The 13901-nt window shown below is 45.4% G+C and overlaps 1 protein-coding gene across 2 annotated transcripts in view; it reads left to right on the forward strand.

The window, feature by feature from the left end:
- Nucleotides 1-13901, forward strand: part of LOC1271240 (bone morphogenetic protein receptor type-1B) — a 125519-nt gene that overhangs the window by 1481 nt on the left and 110137 nt on the right. The window lies entirely within an intron of this gene.

The raw sequence follows: 13901 nt of genomic DNA on the forward strand, positions 1-13901 counted from the left end.
CGCGTATCGATCGATCGGATCGAAGAGCGGCAACTTGTCGTAGGGAAAGAAAAGTCAATCCCAAAGGAGAGGGGGTTGCACATTATTTGTAATCATGCTGCGTACGTGAAAGCATTATGTTCCATTTTCGGATGTGTGCGGGAGCAGGCTAACGGGGAGATGGGGGTTGATGTTGTGATCGGCAAACGATCGCTTTCCATGTTGGAAGTCATCATTATGCGAACATAGAAGGTAGCGTAGCCACCCGCTATGCTGTACGTTTAAAACAAAATGACAATATAAGGGTATTTGTAAGTAATAATGTTGAGCAATTGCTAAAGGACAACTGGTTTTATCGAATTCTTATGTTATGGATCCGGTATGTACTTATATTATTCTTATTTGGCGCAACAAAGGGCAGTGGGTAGTACTTTAGGTGCCTTAATTATTGGTTGTACGAATGTACTATCCAATATCTCCAGTATCTTATGTAGGGTGGTCCCGTGGTACAGTCGTCATCTTACATGATTTAACAACCTGCCCGTCATGGGTTCAAATCAAGAATGGACCGTCCTTCCGTACCAAGGACTTGATTTTTATCTGGCTTTTCGTGTGGTGGTGGTACTACTTGAATAAGTCTCGAAAGCCTGTATATAGGCCAGGCTCAGGCCTGGGCATGTTCGCGTGGGTTGTTACGCCATCTAGAAGAAAAAGAGTAACCCAAGTTTGAGGGCTTGGTTCTCTCATACCGGGTTTGAACCTATGGTGTGACCCTTCCTCGAGAGCATTTTGGAATGTCCTTTTAATGGTTAATATACATGATTTATATTTCTTGATATTTTTTCAAAATTTTGGGTTTAATTATCTCGAGATGATGCTGACGCTTCAACATTAGAAGACAGTAGTAATTTAATGAAATCCATCCCATGTCTTTTTTTCGTAATTATTCGCTTTCAATTTACACCGGCTTAAGTATTTGTAATCTTCGATCTGGCCAGCAAATAATCTCAAATATGAATCCTAAGATCAAATACATTTTTCTTTGTAAGGCATTTTCTCCTCGAAACTATCATATCCCAGGGAATATTCTGTTTTTCTCTTCGGCCTTAATGCTTCCATGTCTGTTTTACACTTCAAAAAGGTCTAGTATTTCAGCTTTTGATGCCTAAATGGTTAAATTGGCTTAATCAAATTGCTATTATTGCTATATCGTTCCAAAGTTTTCACAAATAAAGACGTTTAAGTGGTCAACTGCACACTCTTGGGCATAGTTTCTTGGCTAATTGGATGGAGTACAATTGTACCGTACTGCTTCGAATTACGGACACTTAAGGCATTTTCGGCATGTAATAATTTCTCTCTAATTCATATTTTGTTCGTTATACTTCAACATAACTCATTTTACTCAAGCAAACCTTCTGCAATTGAGAAAAAATTAATATTTCCAATAATTTTACTCGAAACGCGGCAAAAACTCATGAAACTGCAACGATATTTTGATTCATATTCCGGACAGTTTCGAGCTCATGTTTCAAATTACGGACGTTTTGATTCATATTCCTGACAGCCTCAAAATTTCATTTATAATATTCATACTAACACACACACACACTACACCTTTTTTGCTTTTAACTTATATTTACCTCCTGTACGGCCATCATTTATTTCCTGTACGGCCATTATGGCATTGGGCACATCTATCTTCAAATATAGTTGTTTTATTATTACCACTGAATCTTTGTTCTTGTTATTATCAATATCAAAAAACTTATTTTTATGCAATTAACCACAATTTACTTCGGCTGTCCGGAATTAAAATGAAGATAAACAATATTGCTCCGAATTCCGGACAGTATTAAATATGAGTTTGGATGAAAATCATAGCACAATTTGATAAAACACTGTTTTTTCACGTTTATAACCACTTCCGCTATATATTCCGATATATTTCTATGCACTTGGACACGATTAATAGTAATTATCGAATAAATAACACTGGCGTGGGTTTGAAGCAAATCATCATGGCATCAGGGACTACTAGGGGTCAAACACATTTTTAATACATGATAGCACATCATGGCCATTACATAAAATTAAAAAGCGGTAAGGCCAGGGACTAGATATGAAGCAATTCAATAAAAACATGCCGAATGTCCGGAATTTGAAGCTGTCCGTAATTTGAAGCTGTCCGTAATTTGAAGCATAACGGTATTGCTTTCTTTAAGAAATGTCATCTTCAATAACCATTCCAGCATCCATCCCGAAAAAGATCTACAGTAAAATCTGAGCACGAGAAAACCGTTTGCGTCCCATCGCCCATCGCTGTTTGATATACCCGTTTACGGATGGTCCAAAGACGCGAGACGGTTGGGCAAACACTCTGCCATCTCTCAGTGTGTATAAAAGCGCGTATTTATGCAACCCCCCGAAGTGTTTGCTTGCAATTCAAATGATTGTAAATATTTATCAGCGGTGTACTGATGCTGATGCAAGTACGCATATCGTCGCCGCCCATCCGATTGGGAGAGGATGCGCACACCGACACGAACACGCTCCCCAGTCCATCTTTTTCCTTCCAACCCGCGCGGAGTCTTTATTCCCCCCTGGGACGGACCTGGTCGACGAGGCCAATGTGTCATACGAATATTGACACATCTTCTCCAAGCCGCTGCGTTGAATCTGCGTCCCCGGGTGAATTGCCCCTTTCCTGCCGATTGGACTTTAAAATGAGAAAAAAAGGAGCGCTTGTGTGTGTGTGCGTTTGTCGCTTCCTGGGCGAAGGTAATTTCTTATTGATTTTTCATCTCGATTTGGAATTCACATTTACCTTGCTTTTGCTTCTCCTGTTCCGATGCGCGCCCTCCCCCTGGAACCGTATATCATTAACAGCATTATGGGAAAATGTTTCCAAGGTTTTGGACGGCCGGCCTCCCCGCTATGGCGGGGCAGCAAAACGGGTTGGACGGACGCGTACAAAACCGGGACGGAAGAAGCAACATACCATACCGACCGGTGGTGTGTATGAATGCTGTTGCTTCTGTTGCTGCTGCTGCTGCTGTTGCTGCCATCCCCCCGGTCGGGAGCTGTGATTCCTGTTCTTGTGTGTAGCTCCGATCGATCACCCTTTTGTAGCGGCGAGTCTGGGTCAGGTTTTCGGTTTGGATGCTTCCCATCGCGCTTCCCTCTGCGCGGGGACATAAATTATCGCAATTGTTCGTTTTAAGTTCATTCTTCCTTCCCCTTCCCGTCCCGGCTTGCGGACCATCGGAACGTGATATCGGAACGGTGCGTTTCCCTTAAAAGGAGCCACGGGGTTCGACGGGATCCCTGTGTTGTACACCGTTGTGCACGGAGTGCGCACAATTCGAAGGGCAATTTGATTTCTCGCCAAGTGACAAACGTCCCTCTGGCTGATGGACGTGATCGAATGGCATTGACCGGTAACATCCCCATACGGTCCCGATGGCCCTGGCCCCGGTCCTTTCCTTTTATCGCAGAGGTCCGGTGGAGGTAATTTTTCTCACCCCAACGAGGAATAATTTTCCACGAACGCTTACGCGCTGCCTTGCCCCGGTTGTGTTGTGAACAGCACGAGAGAGAATGCTGTGGCGACAAGGAAACTACTCCCGGGCACAGCACAGCACAGGGTCGATCGGTGCGTGAGAAATCGAACGGGAAAATGTACTCCATCCACTCCACACAGGTGGAAATGAAGGTTCGGGTTTTTGTGCTTTTCCTCCTTTTTTTCGCTGTCACTGCACTCCACCTGCACCTTGAGATCACGCGGCGATCACATAGAAGCGGACAGGTTCGGAGTGGACGCCTCGGTCTCGGTCGTCGGGCGTCGGTGGCGCCACACGCTGGCAATGGCATTAATAGCGGAATTCCAATGCTGTTTTTTTTGCTTCACTCTCCGTCTACTACCTTCCTCAATACGGTTTGATTACAACAAATATGAGAAATCATTGGAAGTCATCACCGGGAAGACACAGGGGCGAGCATAGTGTTTAGTATCGCTCTGCGATTAAACTATCGATGTCGTTGTGATGCTTGAAGTGATCATTTCCACAGTAGCCGCAATTGCCGCCATCATCATCTTCAGGTTATGTTAAATGTGTGGAGTAAACGGAGCAGAAGTCGTTGAGTTTCACTCACGCAGTGGAAGGCACAGGTATCGCTTTCGCTCTATATCAATCCAAACACGCGGCGTCCTAAACATGGTTTGCTGCGGAGTCCCAATCGGCATACACCGTTGTATAGGCTCGCAGGCACTATCATTTCTTTACCTTCAAGCACTGAAGCTAAAGAACCGGTTCATAATCGCGGGAAGCAGAACGACCTTGCTCCCACCTCCCCAGTACGATCATTTAGAAATGGAGTTGATCATCAGGCGCTGGAAGAGAGAAGCGATGGGGGAATTAAAAACGTTCAAATTAGTTCGTTTCTATCCCCAAAAGAGTTCTGCCTGTCTGCCACTAGAACGAAATGAAAACACGACGCAACCGCCGCCACCTCACTCTTCACCACGTCAAGGAACGCCGCTCGTGGGCACTCGCCGTAATCGATTCCCATTATTTGGCGGACCTCGACCTCGCGTCACTCTTCTAAAAATCCAGATGAAACAAACACTGAGGCGCGTGTGGAAAATCGGATTGATATCACTGACGATCGGATTCGAGCACGATCCGACCCAAAATGGTCTTGGAAGATTGCAGGGGGTTTTATCCAGGTTGGGATCTTGTCAGAATCGAGACGTCCGTTGTTTCGTTCTTTCTTCTGTAGAATAGATGATGTGCCTTCTTCTTGCGTGGCTGTGTCCGTCGACACTTCGAAGCTGACATCTGATAGACACTATCAGGGTTTGGTACTTTTCAGACTCTTTTTTGGTGTTGTTGTAGAGCCTTGATTGAAGTGAAGTAATCTCCAGCTGTTTTTGCTTGGTCATCGTCATGGAACGTACAAAGTGATGGCAGAGGCTTGAGTTGCGCAACTCCATTGATTGGATGGACTTTTTATATTATTTAGTGCAAACCTTGGGATTTGTAACGTATTCTACAAAACACTTTTTTAACAAGTACTGATCCTATGTCCCAACAGGATCTTTGGGGAGTCTTTGCAACTATCTCTTCCAAGAACCGTCCCCCAGGAGCTCTAATCGCAATGACGATCTTCATTTTTTTTCAACACCGCCACTGCTTTGATATCGTGATATGAGGCGCCAACTTTTGTGACCAGACGCCACTCCAGGTCTTCTTCAGGGTCGGCACGAAAAACAAAAGCACGATCCTATCTCTTCATTGCCATTGATGAGTCCAAACCAACTCCAGGTTCTTACTTCTACTTCTTCGACACTCACTTCGGAATAGGGTTCGTTGTCTAGCGGTGAAATTAATATCTCTAAGGCTCCGGAACAAAAAATAATCCGTAAAAAGTGTGAACGGTGATCCTTCCGTCGTTGTAGATCATTCTATCCAGTGCATGAAATTGAAGCACTTTCAATTCTTACGCGCCGGCACCGTAAAATTCAGCATTAGTTACGCGACCGGCATGGTACAAACAGGGGGGAAGGCGACGAAAAATTTGATTAGCAGTACAGACGGGAAACCTTAGCAAATGATACAAGATCACAAAAAACAACAACTACAAAGGAACCCGGCGAGCAACACAACACGTGCGTGTGAGACAAGACGACTTGGCTTAGCAAATCGCCGTGACGAAAGCCGACTTATTGGGGTGTTGTTTTTACTCCCGCGCGCGAGCGCGACATTCCCGGCACTAATCCGGCACAAATGATGGTTTAAAGTAATTTAAATAATATTGAACCGCTTTTTTCTCTTTCTCTTTCGTGTGGTGTGCTTTTGATGGACATGCGGTCAGTGGCGGTTGACGTTTCATCATTGCTGAGGCTTCGTTCGTCTTCATGTTTTTTTTGTAGTCTTCTTTCGGACTTTTGTTGGACAAAGGGGGCCTCCCCTAAAGCAGCAGGAAGATACACCGATGCTCGTTCGTGTGGTAAAAGTCATTCCAGGCGCACTGTCCGCTTGCCTTTGATATGGATATTAGGCTTTTCCTTTTGAGAGTGTAGCATACGAAATGTTTCATTCGTTTGTGATCGCCAGGGGTGGAGGAACCGATGTCTTGCATATAAAGTTTATAGTTTCGTTCCGTTCTGTGAAGGTAGGGGAAGGATGCAGGCTTTAATGCACAGCCAAAAACATGGAGCCTGCGCCACTAATTGGAGATCACCGGGTTTATGGGTGGACTGTTGTGTTGTACACAAATGGGGCAACTTGCTGCTCAGTGGGACATAATTGCATCGACTGGTGGTGCCTGGTGCTCCTGCTGCAGCAGTTGATTTTCTTTAGGTTTGCGCTGCATCATAATAAATGCCTGAAACGGTGAAGAAGAGCATAAGACATTATAGAAGAAGCGATGGTTTTGGTTGCATCCGTCTCATGCAATCGATCATGTAAAAGTCTACTTGAGACGTAGAAAGGTTGGTGGTGATGTTGATTGAGGTGAGAATCATACTACACGGTACGTCCAATTTTATGATTGCAGCCATAAATAAGTATCGAATCGAGACGCCTCGTCCAACCGTCACGGTCACGGCAGACATTTATTGCCCTCTTTGGCTTTCGAGGTTCAATTCGGGATGGTACGGAACGGGATGTAGTTTGTAATCGTAAATTATTCCTGCTCACATACTACACCTTCAGGCACACCAAGTGCAGGTGCATACTGATCGTGTGGTTTGCACATGCCTCCCCAATAGCACCCTCTGTACACGCTCGGGAAGTGTCTTTTTTTTCTGTCCGTGTCATGATTTATGACTGCTCAGGAATCGAAGTGTGCTGATGGAGTGCCCGCCCGTCTGACTCTTTTGGCCGTTCCGTTGCCCTTTTCCGGTGACCGATTGGGCGTCCTGGGCCTTTGGGTTGATTAGGAGGTGTTCGTCGGGCGCAAGGTCTCCCCCCGAAAGGTCGTCGACTACTACAAACGGGAGAGGGCACACGGTGTAGTTAAGAGACCGGTGCATACTAATTAACCTGTTCCATCGTGCGCGAAGAAGTGTTAATAGTGTTTAAAAATGAATTGTATTTATAATGAATGATTATTAATCATTTCGCCCCAGCCCTCCCCCCTCGTCAACGCGGGACCGTATTGTCTCCTGTATCACGCGCGCCGATACCATATCGATCGGAAAAGATCTCTCGCTGGTGGTTTTGTGCCGAGCGTACCAAAGAAAACAGAAAACGTGAGATGGATGATGAATTTCATGTTTTTTACCCCCCCTTCAGTACCCCCACAGTTTTGTGATGAAGATGGAATGGACCTGTAATTTCGTGCAGTGTGACTCTTCGTGACAGCGATAAATCGTTATAATTAGCTGTAAATGCGCGCAGGCTCAGCTTGATTGTTTCGTTGTAGATCTTTACTGGCAGATTTCATGTGATGCGACTGATCACGAAGAGCTGAAGCACATCTTCTAGTAACGGATCCTTTAATTTACACGATTGAATGGTACATTGTAATTGCTATTGACATAATCCCAACCATCTGGTTTGAACAATATTGAATATAGCAAATCTTTGTGCCATCTTTGTTGGTCTTTAGCCATATGCATTTTTTTTTGTTAGACACCATCACTCGCGCTGACCACATGTTGAGTCGCTCCAAAAGTGTTAGTACGATTGCATGCTTTTCGCCATTAAGCCGAAACCGAGAGCAGATTATAATCTCTAACTTCCAGTTAAGGCTCTGCACGGACGGTGAAATCATCCCTTCTTGCGTCTACCACACGCGTTCTGCGGTGAAAGAAGCGTTTCTGTTCAAATCAGGGGTCGACAATCTTTTGTTAGTATGTAAAAAGATGAACAATTATTAAGAGAATTCAATGCATTTCAATGTCAGTTCCCAAGTTCCGCATGTGACGCAAAATTTGATCGATGACTTGTCAAACGCCAAAGTGCATTGAATAATTTGTGGTATAAAACCACTAAATCTAATAAACATAATGTGAAATGGGGGTCCCGTGGTACAGTCGTCAACTCGAACGACTCAATAACATGCCCGTCATTGGTTCAAGCCTAGAATGGACCGGACGGACCGCCCCCCGTAGCAAGTATTGACTTTGGACTTATTCGGCTTCGTGATAATGAATTAAGCCTCGAAAGCCTGTATATGGCCGGCATATGTCCCCGCGTAGGACGTTACTCCAAATAGATAAAAAAAGAAGAACCGTGATAATTGGACTCACGTGGATATTCGGTATTCGCTGATATCTCGGGAGTAGACTGTACTTGTTTGTATTGTTATAGATATTTGAATTAGGAACTGGGGAGTTTGTTTTATTTTGTAAAATTCTTATTGTTCGAAATCTTTTCTGTTCCTTAAGAAACCTTCTGCAACAATAATCAATTAGGTAACACATTTTAAATAATCATTAAGTCACCATCCTTATGTGATCGTTTATTGTCAGATATTACTAAAAAAATATCTTTTGCAATTATTTCAATAATTTCTCTTTCAACTTAGAAGCTTTTGACTGGACTTTGAATGATTGTCTATTTGTCAAGCGCAAAAAATGTCCCCTTTTTTGTGGCTAAAAATATTGCACAACTATGATCCATTTTCTCCTTTAAATGCATGCAAATTTTGATAAAATCATCTCCAATGGTCAGGCTTACTTTGCAAGCCCCTGCTTGACCAGCAACGACAAAACCAAAAAAGCATCGTTTCAAAACTCACGTTCCGATGCTAATGTCCCGAGAGCACATCATACTCACATTTGGCTCAAGCCTGATGAATGGAATTATTCATCATTATGCTGCGGGTATATGCGTATTCGCATAATTTGCCAACCCTCCATTCCTGCCGAAAAGAAATAAAAAGAAACCACCCTCAGTGAGCTCGTTCTTCTCCGAGGTGCTTCTTTTCTGGTGCTGGTTGCTTGCAATATTTCATATTCCTTTTCTTTTATCCCTCCCTGCCATCCTACCAACACCTTTCGTAGAGGGAAATGGAACGGAGGAAAAATGGCAACCCCCTTCAGCATGAAGAAGAAAGCGTCATAAATCCTCAAGGTAACTTGAAACGGGATTTTTTAATGCATTTTCCAGTAACGCTACGGTTACGGTGTGCGAAAGGTTATGGAAGTCGATTTGTATTTTCTTCCTCCTTGCTCCGGTCTACGGTCCACCAGAAAAACGAAGTGCTTTTGCAAGACGCTAAGAAAAACTGCACCATCATCATCATCATCATCATCAGCGCTCTGCGATCACGATCATCAACGTTTGCATCTCGTGCTCGGGTCGCTCCAAAAAAATGGCTGCTTAAAAACGTAAAGCGGAAGAAATTATGAGCATAAATTAACTCCCCGGCCCAGTGGGTGCGCCCAGGGGGCAATGATGGTGTGGTGCAACATACCCCCTGGACCTGCTCCAGTAGTAACCATCCTCCGAAGGCCGTCTCGAGGCGTACTACCGGCACGAGGGGCGACCACGATCAGGCGAAGATCACAAAATCATAATAACAGCAAAACACAACCCCCGTTAGCGCGCTCGTCCTCCTCTTTACACGGGGACGGTCACGCCGGTGGTGGCGACGATCGGTCCGGGTCCGTCCTGTTGGTCAGCGCCAGCGTCTGGGGCCCTGTGGGGTTCGAACCGGGCAGTGGTAGTGCGATGATGATGGGCTCCGATGGCGCGATGATTTCAGGTTTGCTGCCCATCGGGGAGACTTTTTCGTTCTGGTCTGTTTTTTTTTGTTTTCTTTCTTCCCTGTCCAATGGATCGTTTGGGAGTGATTTGGAAGATGCACTTTTGAAGGTGTCCGTGTGTGTGTGTGTGAGTGTTGGTGTGACGTACAACTAACCAACAACACGAAGCAACTGCACCCATTACGCTCCGGCCATTATTAGAAGAAGCGGCTGCACACAAGAAGGTGGTAAGAAATTAATTTTCGTAAACGTTTAATCGTTTTCTTCACTTTCTTTTGCCCCCCCTTTCCAGTCCCGTACCTTCTAGGCCAACGGGGGACAACGATTGAAGCTTCTCGTCAAGCATCACAACGAAACAGAAGACAGCATTAATGCACCTTTTGACTTTGACTTGTGCGAGATGCGATGCGATGAAGCAAAGCGCGTTAATCGAGATCGTTCCGACGATCACACACGCCAGGGGGGGAAACATGAACATGGGGAAGATGGTTATCTTATCCGTTCGCCTGGTCGCGGAACGCAGGCAACCGTTGGGACAGTGTTGTAAAATCGCTCGTTACCGGGAGCAACATCGTAAACTGCACAAGCAGCCAACAAACGCGGGCTACAAACGATCATCCCCGGCATAACTACCGACCGATTAACCGATCGATCAGAAGGCAAACCAGGGGAGTAGAAAGCAAAGATGAAAGGGGGGAAGGGGCCTGCATCAGCGGCAGTATCTAAAATGTTTCGTGCCGTCGATGTAATTGAAATTATTTGTAAGAAGCGGCGGAAAACGGAGAGAATTGTAATTGGTCCTCCTGGATCCTCCGATTCTTCTCCGCCTGGACCTCTGGGGGTGTGAGTGAAGTAATTTGTAGCGACTGTTTAATGACACCATTATGGAAGCGATCGAAAACAATCCCCCCCCCTGTCTCCCCAGCAAACACAACCATCGGCAGATGTCGGTTTTATTTTCGCGATAGCATTTGGCGGTCGTTTTTGTTGTTTTCAGTTGCTTGGTTTCAGTTTAATGGGGTACTTTCGTGCTGTCTCCGGATCATACCGCGAGCGGCGTGATTTGTATCGCTTTTGCTTGCGCGCATACTAATGCCAAAACGGGGGACGGTAAATGCGTACTTTGACAGTAAGAGGAAGAGGTATCAGTTTCCTCCAAAGGTGGGAAGAAAGATTTTATGTAAAATCTTAACACGGCATGAAACACTCGACCTCGTGCACACTCGATCGTGTAGGGAAGGTACTGTGTGATGGCTTGGAAGGTTTATTAATTTCTCACTGGATCGAGACACCTGATAGTGATGGGAGACAAATGGAGTTTATTGCGCGGCAGAGAATATTTCATCCCTTAATGTCGCACGATAAATAAACGCAAACGGAGAGGATCGTTACCCGGAGCGGTTGAAACGTGTTTTCGACTGGTTTTTAGAATCATGTGAAGCGTTTAGATAAGTCACGATAAGGGAGGTACTATTACTACTTCTACTACTAGCTCGTGCGCTAGTCGTTGCAGGTCGTTGTTGTGCGTTGTCTTTGGGAAGGAATGACACATTCGTCCGCGTGGAACAAGCTTGATTGGCATGTAAATTACCGAATGTGATTCCTCATTATTGAGAAACTTATTCTCCAATGAGCATTAAGGCCCTGTTTTACCAGCTTTTTAGTAGAACTTAATTAGTCGTCGATCTACCTTACGTTGCTGGTTTGAACGAGTTTCCAATTAAAATTCGTGTTTAATTAAGAAAAGGCATAATTCCAGCAACAACAAACTCAGTCCCATTGAATATGCAACAAACTCCTCAGAACGTTAGTTTTATGATCATCACGAAGCATGTCCAACAAATTTAGAAGACTGAGGATCTCTAATTTCAACTCTCTCTCTCTCTCTCTGCGCGTCCTGCAAAACCTGGGAATGAATGACACGGTGTTTCTGTTGTGTTTTTCAAATCAAAATAATTAATTATTCAAATTAGAAAATCTTTGCGCGCTTGCGCACGCTTGTGTGATCGATGCAAAATGAGTTTCGTATGTTTGCCAATCGCTGGCAAGCCGGTGTTGGTCGTGGCTTGGTTGAACTTTTGAACCATTCCCGGGTGGCGAGCGGCGCCTACGAACGACTACCCATTATTATGTGTTTCAATTAATTTTGTTCCTTTGCGCGTGATCTTTTAGGGTCGAGTTTGCTCCTCCCTCAGCGAGCGTACCTGCGTGCAAGAAAGCAGCGGAACCGAATCGGAAGGTTTCTTGCCTCAGCTAATCAAAGCCTCTTCAAACGTCCATCTTCGTGCAGGCTGGATGGATGGTGGACGGTGATACGGTTACGAAACCTCAAACATTCGCTCAGGAAAGCATTACCCATAGGATTGAAGGGAAGAAGAAGATTGATCTCGTGTTTGGTACGATTTGCAACAAAAAACACGCTTTAAACGGACTGACGGACGGATGATGTATGACCTAGTTTGTGCCGAAAAAGGGGTTTCCCGTCTGTTGCGTTTATGTGGAGCGTCTAATTCTAAATGTTGTCCCGCTTCGGGGTTTATTGTTTTTGGTCCGTTTCTTCACCCATTCCAAAGTTCCTCTCTTGCCCTGCATCAATCTTTAGTAGAGTTTAGTCGTGAATGATCTTCCCCTTTTTTTCTAAACCTCATCCCCTACCGTACCGCTTTCTTCTCTGGTGTCTGCCCTTTAGTAATAAACAGTTATCTTAGCCTCGAATGCGGTATAAATGCTCCACTCTCTGTTGGGGTTAGTGTTTGTTCAGCTTTATTTTCTCAGCACGCACATTAAGCTGGCGCTGGCTGGCTGGTCCGTTTGGCCTTTTGTGAGCCGTTTTGTATGCACAAACTTGAACATCGATTGATCTTTTTTTTCTGGTACAAAGGATGAGATCAGCAGAAATCATCAGCTTCCATTGACGCACTGCTGGACGGTACGGGTGATCGATCGTGTATTAAATGTGTGTGTGTGTGTTTGGAAGTAACTCTTGTAGCCATTTTACTAAGCTTCTTTAGTCCGCTTTCCGTTAGTTTGGCTTTGAAGATTTGAGATTAAATGATCTAGCACCACGAAATCGCCTCATTGCATCGGGCTTTTTATCCATGAATGGAGGCAAGATGAATGTACCTTTGCCGTGGAATTATTGCTCCATTCAGTCGATTCAGTCATACCAAAACTGGTGGATCGTCTCACCGAAGCATATCCCTCTAAACCGTTTCTCCAACTGCTAGGCACAATCGTATCCTGCGCGTGGTCAGGAAATTGTTTTGCAAACGATCATAATTTTTCCCTTCAACCACCAGCACAGGGAAGCCACACAGTATCATAGTTGATCGACGATGCTCATAAAACCGGCATGATAGGAGCAGATGATGGATGATAATCGTTTAGCCCCCGTGGCAGCGGGCAATCGGCTGTGTGCAAAATCTAATTCCGACTGCATCTGGGCTCTCACTGAGGGCTGCGGGTTGGCGAAACCGGAGATGGATAAATAAGATTTAATTGAAAGATATCAATTGCAGGTCCGAGGACGGTTGCTTGGCACGAAAATGGCACGGACACACACGCAGGCAACCTCGTAGTAGTAGTAGCTCCATAATCGGCGCAGGAGGTCGCATGAGCTTAACACGGGCTTTGCAGAGAAAACGGTACAAAACGACGCCATCCTCTAGCGAAACGGGCAACGGGTCCCCGCTCGATGGCTGATAAAAACTCGACCACTTTCCCGCGGGCCATTTGCGTACATGCACACACCATTCGCGCTACACACGCGCCAAGCCAGGCAGCACTGTCAGAAAGGGGCGTCACAGCGGCACAAAGGTCAAAGCAGCGCCGGTATCAGTATCGTTCACCCCAGGGCGCGCGACACCGAATTGCGCAAACATCGATCGAAAACTTTCCCTTTTTGCCGCGATGATGTCGAAGTTCGCCGTCGTCCTGTAAGATTGGCTTCTTTCGGCACAGCACTCCTGAAGGAAAACGCTCTCACAGACGCACACACAGATTGATGTGCGATGAAGATGAAGATCGCAGCCACAGGCAACACGGACTGATCCCACCGCTGCACTTTTGCAGCTCGATTCGGTGACCTCCTGTGCGCGCGCGCGTCACAATCTGTTCCTAATTAGCTCGCTTACGGGCGTTTGCGGCCGTCTAATGTGACCGATTGTTTGGCCGGGCGGTGCGTGCCGCTGGAAAAAGGTTC

The sequence above is a fragment of the Anopheles gambiae genome, chromosome 3, assembly GCF_943734735.2.
Source record: "Anopheles gambiae chromosome 3, idAnoGambNW_F1_1, whole genome shotgun sequence".
Lineage (NCBI taxonomy): Eukaryota > Metazoa > Arthropoda > Insecta > Diptera > Culicidae > Anopheles > Anopheles gambiae.